The sequence below is a fragment of the Nelusetta ayraudi genome, unplaced genomic scaffold (genome assembly GCF_046127955.1).
Source record: "Nelusetta ayraudi isolate G7.1 ecotype Tasmania unplaced genomic scaffold, CSIRO-AGI_Nayr_v1 ptg000002l, whole genome shotgun sequence".
Lineage (NCBI taxonomy): Eukaryota > Metazoa > Chordata > Actinopteri > Tetraodontiformes > Monacanthidae > Nelusetta > Nelusetta ayraudi.
The window spans coordinates 2,997,832-3,010,000 of NW_027466052.1; the positions used below are offsets into that span (position 1 = coordinate 2,997,832).

The window sequence follows — 12,169 nt, forward strand, 5'->3', positions numbered from 1 at the left end:
GAGGAAGAAGAAGATGAAGAGGAAGAAGGTTGTTTCCCTCCGACACAAAGTCAACTTTGTCTCCTGCTTCAGGAGGCTCAAACTGCGGCTCCTCCCCAGTGTGCGAAATGCTGGGAGTTTCGGGGGGGGGGGGGGGGGGGGTCTGACCCCCCTGATTAACCCATGAGACTCCCTGAAAGCTTCAAAGCACAATTTTCAGTGGGTATCATATTTTTTTCAAAAAGCTAAAGCTAAAATAATAACACACACACACACACACACACACACACACATATATATATATGTGTATGTATATATATATGTATATATATATATATATATGTATATATATATATATATATATATATATGTATATGTATATATATATATATATATATATGTATATATGTATATGTATATATATATATATATATATATATATATATATATATATATATATATCCTAGTCACTAATGGTCACTAAAATGCCTTTAAGATCCCGTCTAATATTCCTTCCATCCATCCATTATCAATACCTGCTTCCTCCTCCTGCACTCAGGGTTGTGGGGGTCTGCTGGAGCCTCTCCCAGCTGTCTTACGGCGAGGGCAGGGTGACACCCTGGATAAGTGTCCAGTTCATCACAGAGCCACATAGAGACAAACAGCCATTCGCACTCTCACACTCACACACACACACACCTACGGTCAATTTAGAATTTCCAATTCGCCTCACATGCATGTTTTTGGAGTGTGAGAGGAAGCTGGGGAAACCTGGACAGAACGAATGCAGATACAGGGAGAGCATGCAAACTCCACACAGACAGGTCCCAGGCTGGGAATCGAACCTGCAAACTTCTTGCCTGCGTGTCACAATCAGGAACTCCCTCGAATACCGACGGGTATTTCACTCACTGCTCCTCCTCCGCCTCGAAGGTTCCAAATGACACCTTCACAACAGGCTCACAGTGCTTCAGGCCGAGAAAATGTTTTCTCCTCAGAGTCGGAGGAAGCACGTATGACTTTTAATCCCAACATGAAGACGAATCTTAACACGACTTTTCAATAAAAGCTCCTACACAGTGATCAGAGCCGGACACACATCCTGCAGTGGCCTCTGGGACCGCGTTAGCGTTAGCATCGCGCTAGCTCAGGCTGCTAACTCTTGTCCTCCTCTTGTTTCCACCAGCAGGAAGTGACACGTGACTCTACTTCTTCCTGTGTAGCTTTCAGGGATGCGGTGGCCATTTTCAGAGGGGCTGCATTTAACCTGCTGCTGCTGATAGCCACACACACACACATAGACGCACACACACAAAGACAAACACACACGCACACACGTAGTAGACTCTGGGTGAGTTGTGTGTGTTTCCTCTGGACGTTTAAACTCTGTGTGAGAGTCGCACCTCGGCCATTAGGCCCCTGAAGGAGGCGCCGAGCCGCCGACTCCATCACCGAGAACAAACAGCACTCTGGGAAACGAGCGGCGTCTCTGATGGATCCGCCGCCGCGTCCAGACGGCCCATTCTGGAGGCGGCGGCCCGGCATGATGGTCGCCGGCGTCAGATTAACGAGCTTGTCGGTGGAGCGTCGCGGCGATTCAGCCGCGGGTTAATTAAACATTTACATACAGATGCCCGGTGATCTGTTGCGGCGTCACATTATTTAAAAACATCAATATGCACTTTAATCAGGAGCAGCGGGCGGGAGCACGGCTAATTGGCGCCATGCTGGCTGCCGCAGCTCCGGGACGAGCCGCTTCCTTTCCTCCGTCTGCTCGCTAATGTGCTTCTGCCGCTTCTTCCTCCCGATCAGCGCTCTTATTCTGACGGGATTCTCCATCCTCCCCCAGGTTTAGACATTAAATGGTGTTAATTTGTCGCGTAAAAGCCAGGAAAATTCTGTGAAAAGCAGCAGCAGTCAGTGTTCAGGCTTCAGACTTAAGACGCTTCCAGTTATTAACTAGTTTCCTCAAAAACTCCCCTGATAAAAACAAAGAAGGACTCGTTCACTAACACTATGTTGAAAAGCCTTTTTTTCTTTCATTATTTAATCTCCCAACAAAAAAGATCTGGCTTGCTGTGGAACTTCTGAAGTATTTTGCAATCTGTGCCTGGTGGCTAGGTAGCTAGCGGAGCTAAGCAGAAGCTAAGGATGCTGAGGCAGGGGTGGGCAAACTTTTTGACTGGGGGGGGACAATGGGTTATAAAATGTGACAGAGGGGGCCGGAGCAGGAGCAGATGAATGGAGTGTTTTTGCACTGAAAAATGACAGGTGACACTTCCGTGTAATGGAAGGAGCCCTCTCCCCCTCCATTGTTGAGTGGGAGGTGGGCGTGGTCCCCACTCACTTCCTGTCGAGGCTTATTCATGTAACCAGGTGCATCTGGAAGCCAATTAGAGACATTTTGCAGAATTAATGAGTCTTCCTCCCCCATCGCTGTTTGAAGCCAGGGCGGAGCAGCTCGTTAGGCTCGTTAACGCCCGAGGAGGGAATCTGATTGGACGCCTGGTCTCGGAGGGACTTCCTGCCTCCTTCCTTCCTCCCCCCTTCCCCGCCCCCCCGCACACCCACCATGTCTCCTTGTTTTCCATCCCACCCTGATGTTGACATGCTCCTACCTCCGATCAACCACTCCCCATCGCAGGAAACCTCCACCCCAGGGCACCGTGGCATCCTGCAGCGCCCCCTTCTGTCCACTCAGACAAAGCGGTGAAAAGTTCCTCGCCGTCGTCTTGCAGGCAGTGGGACAACTGTTGCAGCCAACTGTTGAGTCAAGTGTGTCACCAAGCAGCCAAAACTGGAAGATGGAGGATAAATCAGCAGCTATAGAGGTTAAACAGCAGGTGGAAGAAGACTGGAGGCATCAACTACCCTTTGATGGTCACACAAACCCCCAGAAAACAAAAATTTATCCTCGGAATGACTGGGAGATAGACCTTTTCTTTGGAATTACAGTATTTGCTTTAGCTAAAATTCAACGAAAGTCAGATGTTAAAGTCAACTTATTTAAGCACAATAAGATAATAACACGAAAAAGCCGACAAAATGAAAAACTAAAATTAAAATGAATAATAAGAAATGTTTTGCTTCTCAGATTTGTGAGTTCAGCAGAAGTGTGTTGTGTTTGTCTTTTTTTCCCCCATGCACTAAACAAAGTGCAGAAGAAGCTGCTGGCAGTTGGTTTGATGAAGCTGAATATGTAATTTAATGTAGCATGTCGTGGTTTTTATCACTGGACTTAATTGTCTTTTCGTCCTCTGATTTCTTCAGCAAGAGTCAGCAGACGCCAGGGACTCTGGGAAATCACGGGACCTGCCGGCGACCCAGAGACCCGGGTGGGCTCGGTCTGCGTCCATCCTGCGATTATCCAACATGACCGTCGTCCGCTGAAAGCAGACGGTCTATGCGGTGTGTGGGAGGGGCGGGTGGGCTCTCTTAAAGGACGCAAGATGCTTCAACAAGTTCATTGGTTAGTGACCTAAAGGAGCATCATGGAAAACATTTGGGAAGAGGGAACTTATACAGTTAGATAAATAAATAAATAAATGAATAAATAAATAATAATAATAATAATAATAATAATAATAATAATAATAATAATAATAATAATATATATTCCACAAAATGTTATTTTTGCAAGTTGGAAAAATATAAAATATCTTTGATTGAAAAAAAGATAATAAAAAATCTTTCCAGCACTGTCAAATGTTCTGTTTGTTCGGTGACGTCCTGGACTCACAACAACAACAACACAGGGGCTCACACACTTCACAGGTCATGTGACGTCTTTGTTCGTTGTGCGTGATTTAAATGTTTTGTCATCTCCCACCGGCAGCAACCACTTTCCGTTTGTCAAGCTCGCCGTTAATTAAGATTAATGACCAACCTTTGTGTGTGTGTGTGTGTGTGTGTGTGTGTGTGTGTGGCCTGTAGAGCGGAGATGTGCAAAAGTAAGAGGAAAACAGAAAACTGTTTGGTTTTTTTTTGTTTTGTTTTTTTACAACGTGATGTGTTGTTAAGACAAGGTGGCTTCTAATTTGCATCTCGGTAAAAAATAGAAACAAACACATTTGTGTTGTGAAGCCACAATTTCAGTGTTAAGATAAAAAATATTTTAAAATAAATACATACAAATGAAAACATATTGAAGAAAATCAAAAGGAAATAATATTTACATGTTTTTACTTAATAATAATAATTTGCTTAATAAAGACATTTTTTGATTTGTACAAAAAAAAGTAAAATGTAGATGATTTTGAAAACAACCAAAAATATTTGTAATTATAAAATAGCTACGATTTTTTTTTCCCGAAAAAGAAAAAAGACACATTCAAAAAAAGCAAAAGCGGAAAAGAAAAGAAAAGAAGAGAAAAGAAAAGTGGGACTCGGTGCTGGTGAAGCAGATGAATTGGGTTTCCTGGCCGCGGCGGCTCCGGGTCCCCCCCGCAGAGACGCAACATTTCCCAGGAGTCCGTCTGTCTGTCACGCTTGGAGCGGCCGTCCCATCTTAATCTGTTCTGCATGCTAAGCAGATTGTTATAAATGCTGTTTATGGTCCTGCGATGACAAGTGTGAAGGGCACCGGCAGGATTTATCGCGGGATTATCTCCGCCGGTCGTGAATAGACGGGGCGGCTTGTAAAATGACCCCCGGGGTAATAAAAAAAGAGGAGCCGTTCCGCCGGGACAATGACACCAGGAGCTGCTTTTATGGCGGTCGGAATGATAATAATAATAATAATAATAATGATAATAATATTAGCACTGGAGGCCGACGGCCCATCACAAACGTCTTTATTTGCTTTGCATGTAGGTTTTTACTGCTTAAGAAAAAAAGCAAAAACAACTAAAAGGTCTTGAATAGGACACGATGTGATAAATTATCCTGATTTTTCTTGTGTTTTATAAGAGTTGGGCGAAATCCATTACATCCAAATTAGCAGAATTACATTTGTACTTATTTCAATGGAACTTCAGAATCATTTAAATGGATATAAAAATTCCGTGAGACAAGAAAACAACAACAAAAAACAGCGTACAAGCATTGACGGAGGCGTTCATGATGAAGAACCAGCTAGCAGCTAACAGCTAGCCTCCCATTAGCCTCGGGGAAAAGCCAGATACACGAGCAGAAACCAACAAGCACAGATGGGCGTCGCTGTTTGTTTGGTCCCTGAACTGAAAGAGTAAATAAGCGAACGCCGCCGTCGGCGACGGGACATTCACTGACACGCCGGCGTGACGGGAAAAAAAAAAATGGGTCAGGAAGATGCAGCAGCAGCAGCAGCAGCCGCAGCCGCACTCCACCAAATGTCCGACTGGCTGCCGAGGCGAGAACGCAGCCCCTCCAACATATGGTGGCAGGGAGGCGCGGCCTCGTGGTCCCGAGACCCCCGAGAGCCCCGGGGGTCAGTTTACACTGCCGTGCCAGTACAAAGGCGTCAGTCACATGGTACAACCAGTCGGCAGAGAGAGACAGAGAGGTGGGGGGGAGAGGGGGAGAGACAAAGACAGTGGGGGGAGAGAGAGAGTGGGAGTGAGGGGGAGGAGACAGAGAGAGAGAGACAGAGAGAGTAACAGAGTTGATCCCAGACCCGCTGCTGAGGGTCAGTGGCTGGACCATCCTGGACCCTCCGCTGACCTTGACCCCTTAACGAGCCAGAGGTGTGGCTGTCCGACAAACAACAGCGCCCCCTACGTGAACTCAGAAACTCACCACCCTAAACTAGACTAAACTGGATTAGACTGGACCAGACAAGACTGGACTAAACTAAACTGGATTAGACTGGACCAGACAAGACTAAACTGGATTAGACTGGACTGAACTAAACTGGAATAAACTCGACTAGACACGACTGGACTAGACAGGACTAGACCAGACTGGACTAAACTGGACCAGACTGGACCAGGAGATGGGCCAGAGGGCCAGGAGGAAGAGGAGGAGGATTAGGAGGAAGAGGAGGAGGAAGACAAGGAGAAGGAGGAAGAATGGGGATGAGAAGGAGGAGGTGGGATGGGTAGGAGGAAGAGGAGCAGCAGGAGGAGGAAGAAGAGGAGGAGGAGGAGTAGCAGTGGGAGGAGGTGGAGTGGGGAGGAGGAGGAGCAGTAGGTGGAGAAGGAGGAGGAATGGAGGAGGAAGAGTATGAGGAGGAGCAGGAGGAAGAAGAAGATCGTGAAGACCACAAGAGTGCGGCCTCCTGCCAGTGGCTAGCCTGAAGTCCGGCTGTCTGGGCCATCCACTGACACTGAGTGTGGAACCATGGGAAATCTGTGGAGCTCAAAGGTTCAACTCGCTTTCAAACTACCAATTTAGCTGAGATCAGGAAGTAACGCCTGTCCTTAAACAATGCCCTCGCCTCTGTTGTCCACAGGGCGGCGCAACAGTCGCCACAGAACAAGACTTCCTGGTTCCTGATCGTTGCTAGCGCTAGCGACTGTGCCGAGACGCTAACGTTAGGGACTGTGCCGAGACGCTAACGCTAGCGACCGTGCCGAGACGCTAGGCTTGCCCTGGGCGCCGTCGGGCAGATCACCAAGTACACAATCTGTCGCCGTGCCGACCAGCTGCCAGCGTGTGAATAAATCATCCTTCTCAGCTAGAGGTGAATCTGTTTGATTTCTCCGTGTGACCCAGATAACCAGGCTTCCCCTGCGACTGTGTGTGTGTGTGCCTGCGTGTGCGTCTCCTTGTCCGTCTGAACGTGGCACTGACGGTTCAGCAGAACATTAAGTGATGTTTTAATTATCAACTTTTATTTTCTCTTTCTTTTCTTTTTGAACTTCCATCCATCCATCTATTTTCAATAGCCGCTTCTTCCTGAGCTCAGGGTTGCGGGGTCTTATGGAACTTGATTTTTTTTTTATTTGAACACTGCACAAACAACGACAACATCAGAGCGGAAGTTAAGACAAACAATTTATTTGACTCCTTTCACTTTTTTTTTTTTAAATTATTGCCATCATTTAGCTATCAACTAACAAACCAACTAAAAAAACATATACAGGAGGAGCACACACAAATACATACGTATTATATATATACATACATATGTACATGTATATGCATATATCTATATATACAGTGTGTATATATTATATATGTAGTTGTATATATATATATATATATATGTATATGTGTGTACATGTACATGTATATACAGTACATATGTATGACAGACAAGAGTTATCAGCCCAGCGCCACCTGCAGGAGCCGACAACCTACGTAAAAAACGAACTGGCCCGATTTAGATTGACGGGCAGACTGGGTGATGAAGGACGGCAATTAGCTTGATAATAATTAATGTTAAGCTAACCTGCTGCGTGTGGGTTCAGCAGAAGGGGAGCCCCCCCCCTTTTCCCCCCTACAATATCTTATTTTTATTTTTTATTTACTTATTCCTTTTCAATGATAGAATTTTCCATCTTTTTGCATGACTCTACCGTTGCTATAACTATGCACATTTCCCCATTGTGGAACCTGCTGAACCCAGAGCAGTTTTACCAACAAGATGAAACAGTTTGGAAAAAAAAAAACAACTAAAAACAAACAATTAAATCTGGAGAATATTAACGTTGTCAATGTTTGAAATGACTGGAGATTCAGACCCCAGAAGGTTCGCTCGTGTCAGGGGGCAATAAAGGTCGGGTGCCTCGGGTGAACAGCCACTGCCTCTCTGAAACCCCTGAAACTGAGTCAAACAGGCTCAGAAACATTGGTTTTGTTTCACCGCGAGCGCTGTTGTTGGTGCAAGATGTGTGCGTGGCCTCGAACCCAGGACTAATTAGCTTCCGTATGGCTTTATAACACATTTGTGTGTGTGTGTGTGTGTGTGTGTGTGTGTGTGTGTGTGTGTGTGTGTGTGTGTGGATGGGGAACCATAGGGGGGGGCACTTTATTGCAAATAAATGAGTCTTGTTTTTGTTTCACACGCCCACTAACTACCCCCCAGATCCCCCCACCCACACACACACACACACACACACACACACGAACACCGCCTCCCCTCTAAATGGTTTGCGGCAGGTGGCTCCGCCCCCTCGTAACACACCTGTGTGTTGTGGTGATGGTGATGTGGGACTGACGCCCCCTGCAGCCATCAGGTGGGTTTCGACGCCGGAGGCCGCAGAGCAACGGTGACCTTGTGACCCCTGTTCAGTGTCAGCTCCGCTCACATGCAGCCAGAGGGCGCTGTTTTCTTCGATCGCGGCGAGTGCACGACCGCTGGGGGCTCTGAACGCATCCTGGCAATTCAAAAAAGGAAGTTCTGTTTTTGCTACAGAGATTAAAAAAAAAAAAAAAAAAAAAAAAGCTCACTGTCCGTCCGTCTGAAAAGTCATTCAGCTGCCGACGGATCACACAGGTTAGAAATTAGAAATTAAATTGGAAATTAGGGCCTCAAGAACAGAAAAACAATTATTAAGATAGATTCTTTTTTTTTATTTTTTTTTATTAAGTTTCCATTTCGAGAATAAAGCTGAAATTTAGTGATTAAAGCGGAACTTTTGGAGATTTAAGTTTAACTTTTGAGGTAAAAGTCTGGACTGTGGGAGGAAGCTGGAGAACCCGGAGAGAACCCACGCAGACACAGAGAGAACATGCAAACTCCAGCGCCAAGGCGGCAGCGCTGACCACTGCAGCACCGTGTCGCCGGTTTTAATCATCAAAAGTATTCTATTTCATTTTACATCTGTAGAAATAACATCGATGTTCAACATTACACTTTCTCTTGAGAAGGAAGTTAGGAGTGTTTCCTGCGAACGCTGAGGCCGCTATTTGGACCTGATGGTGTTGTCTCCTGGGGACGGAGGCGACCTGCGTGTCCCTCCGACCACCTCGCTGATGTTTGGCCTCCAGCATCTCCTTTATTTCTCCTCCTTCCCATTTTGCGACGGCTTTAATTTTACGGCCCCATTGAGGAATCCTTTCCGCGGCTGCTCGATCGTAAACTCGCACCTCGCAGCGACGCTTCAAAGGAGTGCCCGGCGCAGGAGGAGGAGCTCCACCTGCTGGGCGGAGGAGCAGATTGACAGGGCAGCCGGAGATAATTGCTGGTGAGGGGACGGGGACGGAGCTGCGAACGGCTGCAGCTGCAGCAGGAAGGGCAGCCTCCACATCGGGTGAACCAGTGGTCAAAGCTCACCTGGAGGCGCAGGAACTGCACATCGACAACCTCCGCGGAGAATAGGGTTGCCACCTCCTAGAGTCAAATCCGGGACATCCTGGGGTCTTAAGTCTGTCGACGGGGGGGGGGACGGAGACGGAGAGGCGTCCCCGAAATATACGGTACAAAGTGAAGTGCGTCCCGTATCAGTTCATTACGGGACAGGTTTTTTAGTTGCCAAATATGAGACAATCGCGTGTTTTACGGGAGTAGACCACAGACGGAAATCAAATGAGGTTGTGTCCCGGGAGAGATTTTATTTTTCCCGGGACAGGTGGTGAAAAAAGAGAACAATGCTGGGAAAAACGGGACGGGTGGCAACACTACCGGAGAACCGCTAGCCTGCTTAGCACACATTTGCTAACGGCAGCGAACACTGAAAGAGTGAGAACAGAAGACAGCGGCTCGGTAGCAGTGATAGTTTTGACTTTAGACCGGGGGTGGGCAGTGGGCCACAATGGGTAACCCTAACCCCAAAACACTGAAATACAGCTATTTTAGGACTATTTCATTTTTTACTCACTATTAATATGATTTCTTCTAGTTCAGCGGACCGTATTAAAAAGCTTAATGGGCCGCATATGGCCCCTGGAGCGTAGTTTGCCCGTGCCTCCTTTAGACGCTATGAACACTGGCTAGGTATGTAGCCAGGTGCGGTTGATGCTAATGCTAATTGTCAATGCTAGGCCTACAGCAGCAAACGTGAGCTGCAAAGCTCATTCAGACCACCCGACAATTTATACCAACCAGAAGCATTTGCAACCAGATTGTAACAGTGTGAATTTAGGACCCTGCTGGCCAAACGATGGAATGCAGGTTTTTTTGGTACTTGAAAAAATGCGAGCTTTGCCCATCTTCTGATAGCCAGTAGCTAGCGGCGGTGCCACTGACGTGTAAGCCGCTAGTTATTGGAAGCCTGTGTATGCAAGGCAGACCGAAACCAAACCTGACCAAAGACTCTTTCCAACTCAGTTTAGCAGCTTAAAACGTTAGCTGCATTCCGCCATAGGCAGCGCTCACTGGCTGTGCCTTGTTCAGTAGTAGAGCCAGTTACTAATCTGGATTAGATTTAATCCAGGTGGCGCTGTGCAGACTGTTTCCTCCCCGTCTCATTAAAAAAACAGGAGCTTCTTTCAACGCGTTTCATCACCTGATAAATTCATTCATCCGTGTTTAATAAGGCATGTTGCCGTCTGGCTGTGTGTGTGTGTGTGTGTGTATGTGTGTGTGCGTTTGTGTGTGTGTGCGTGCGAACGTGCGTGTATTAGCGATCTTGTTCTTCTTCTCTGCTCCTTGTTGTGCTCCTCCCGCTCCGTCGTGCCTCCTCAGTAAAGAAGCTGTTAATTAGTGCTTTGGAGAGACGTTCAGGGACACCTTGTTATCCCCACCACTCCCTCTTTCCGTCATCTTTAATTAACTAGCGACAGAGAAGGATTAATTACCGTCCGGTGCTAATTGTGCCGGCGGTATTTTTGTGTGAGTGACTCGCCTTTTCATGCGGCTGAAACTCGAACCGGCGCGGTTACATGCGCATCCTGCAGGGGGCAGCGGCGAGCCAGAGAGAAAAATGCAGGTGAGTGACTCCCCTCCCCTCAAATTTTTGATGGATGACCTTGATGACCTTTGATGGATGGTGCGGGGGACTTAGGCAGGAAGTTTTTTTTTTGGGGGGTGGGGGGGCAGGAAGTGGCGGTGGGTTGTCATGTGACAGGAAGTGGTTAATGGCTGAGAACATGTGACGTCTCAGAGTCACGTGTTGCGGACGTTGCGGATCGGTACGTGTTCCGCTACGAGACGGGTGAGCTGCATCTGTGCCAGAGCGAGGCCTCCGACGAGGAGAAGGAAGCCTCGGCCGGTCCCTACACGGCCGTCTTGTCCCAGCGACTGGGCAGCGTTGAAGCTGCGTTGGGTGGAATATCGTCCTTCTCCTCACCTCTTCCTCCCTTTTGCCTCCTCTCCTCTCCTCTCTTCTTCCTCCTTCTCCTCTTCATCCTCCTAACCTGTACCTCCTCTTCTTCCTCCTGCTAAATTCCTCCTCCTCTCCTCCTCCTCACTTCTTCCTCCACCTCTTCTTCTCTTCCACTTCCTCTCTTCCTCCTCCTCTCGTGCTCCGCCTCACCTCTTCTCCTCTTTTCCTCTTCCTCCATCTCACCCTCCTCCTCCTCACCTCCTCACTTCTTCCTCCACCTCTTCTTCTCTTCCACTTCCTCTCTTCCTCCTCCTCTCATGCTCCGCCTCACCTCTTCTCCTCCTTTCCTCTTCCTCCATCTCACCCTCCTCCTCCTCACCTCCTCATCTTCTTCTCTTCCTCCTCTCCTTTCCTCCTCACTTCTACCCCTCTCCTTCTCTTCCTGCTTCTGTCAGTCGCACAATAAATATTTGAGAGCTTTAGTTGTTTTTGTGTTTTATTGATTTTTTTTTTTTTTTTTTTTTACTTTTGAGCAACTGGTCAGAGTTCAGATGAGAAGAGGGAGGAAGTGAGGGAGGAGGAGGTGTGGCCTTCAGGACCAACATAACTGAGTAGCTCTGCGTCTTTGGGCAACTGTGAAAGAATGACGTGGACACACACACACACACACACACACACACACACACACACACACACACACACCACAATAATGCAGCTGTGATGATTTCAGTCAAATTTAGGCTTACAAAATATCTCCAGAATTCTGCTTGATTTTATTGTGTGATTGTATTCGACTTGCTGACCACACACACACACACACACACACACACACACACACACACACACACACACACACATGTGCACATTACATAGATATATGCCAACAATAATTGCTGGTGTGTCGTAAGTGAAGATGAGACATTCCGGTTTTACTGCGTTTATTTAAAGTGAAATGAAATAACAACAACGTTTGTGAGACGCGACATCATCATCATCATCATCATCATTCTCCTCTTCCTCCTGCTGCCGCCGCCGCCGCCGCCGCGGTTTTATTGACACATAATGTACACTGAACAGCGGCTTCTAAATTGTCACGTTTCATGTTCCCTCCAAACATTTCC

The 12,169-nt window shown here is 47.2% G+C and overlaps 1 protein-coding gene across 1 annotated transcript in view; it reads right to left on the minus strand.

The window, feature by feature from the left end:
* Window positions 1–11,980: 11,980 nt before the first annotated feature.
* LOC142887700 (forkhead box protein B1-like) overlaps window positions 11,981–12,169 on the minus strand; it is a 2,609-nt gene continuing 2,420 nt past the window's right edge. The window contains exon 1 of the mRNA XM_076025521.1: window positions 11,981–12,169. This exon is cut by the window's right edge and continues 2,420 nt beyond it. The gene's annotated coding sequence lies outside the window, so the exon portion shown is untranslated.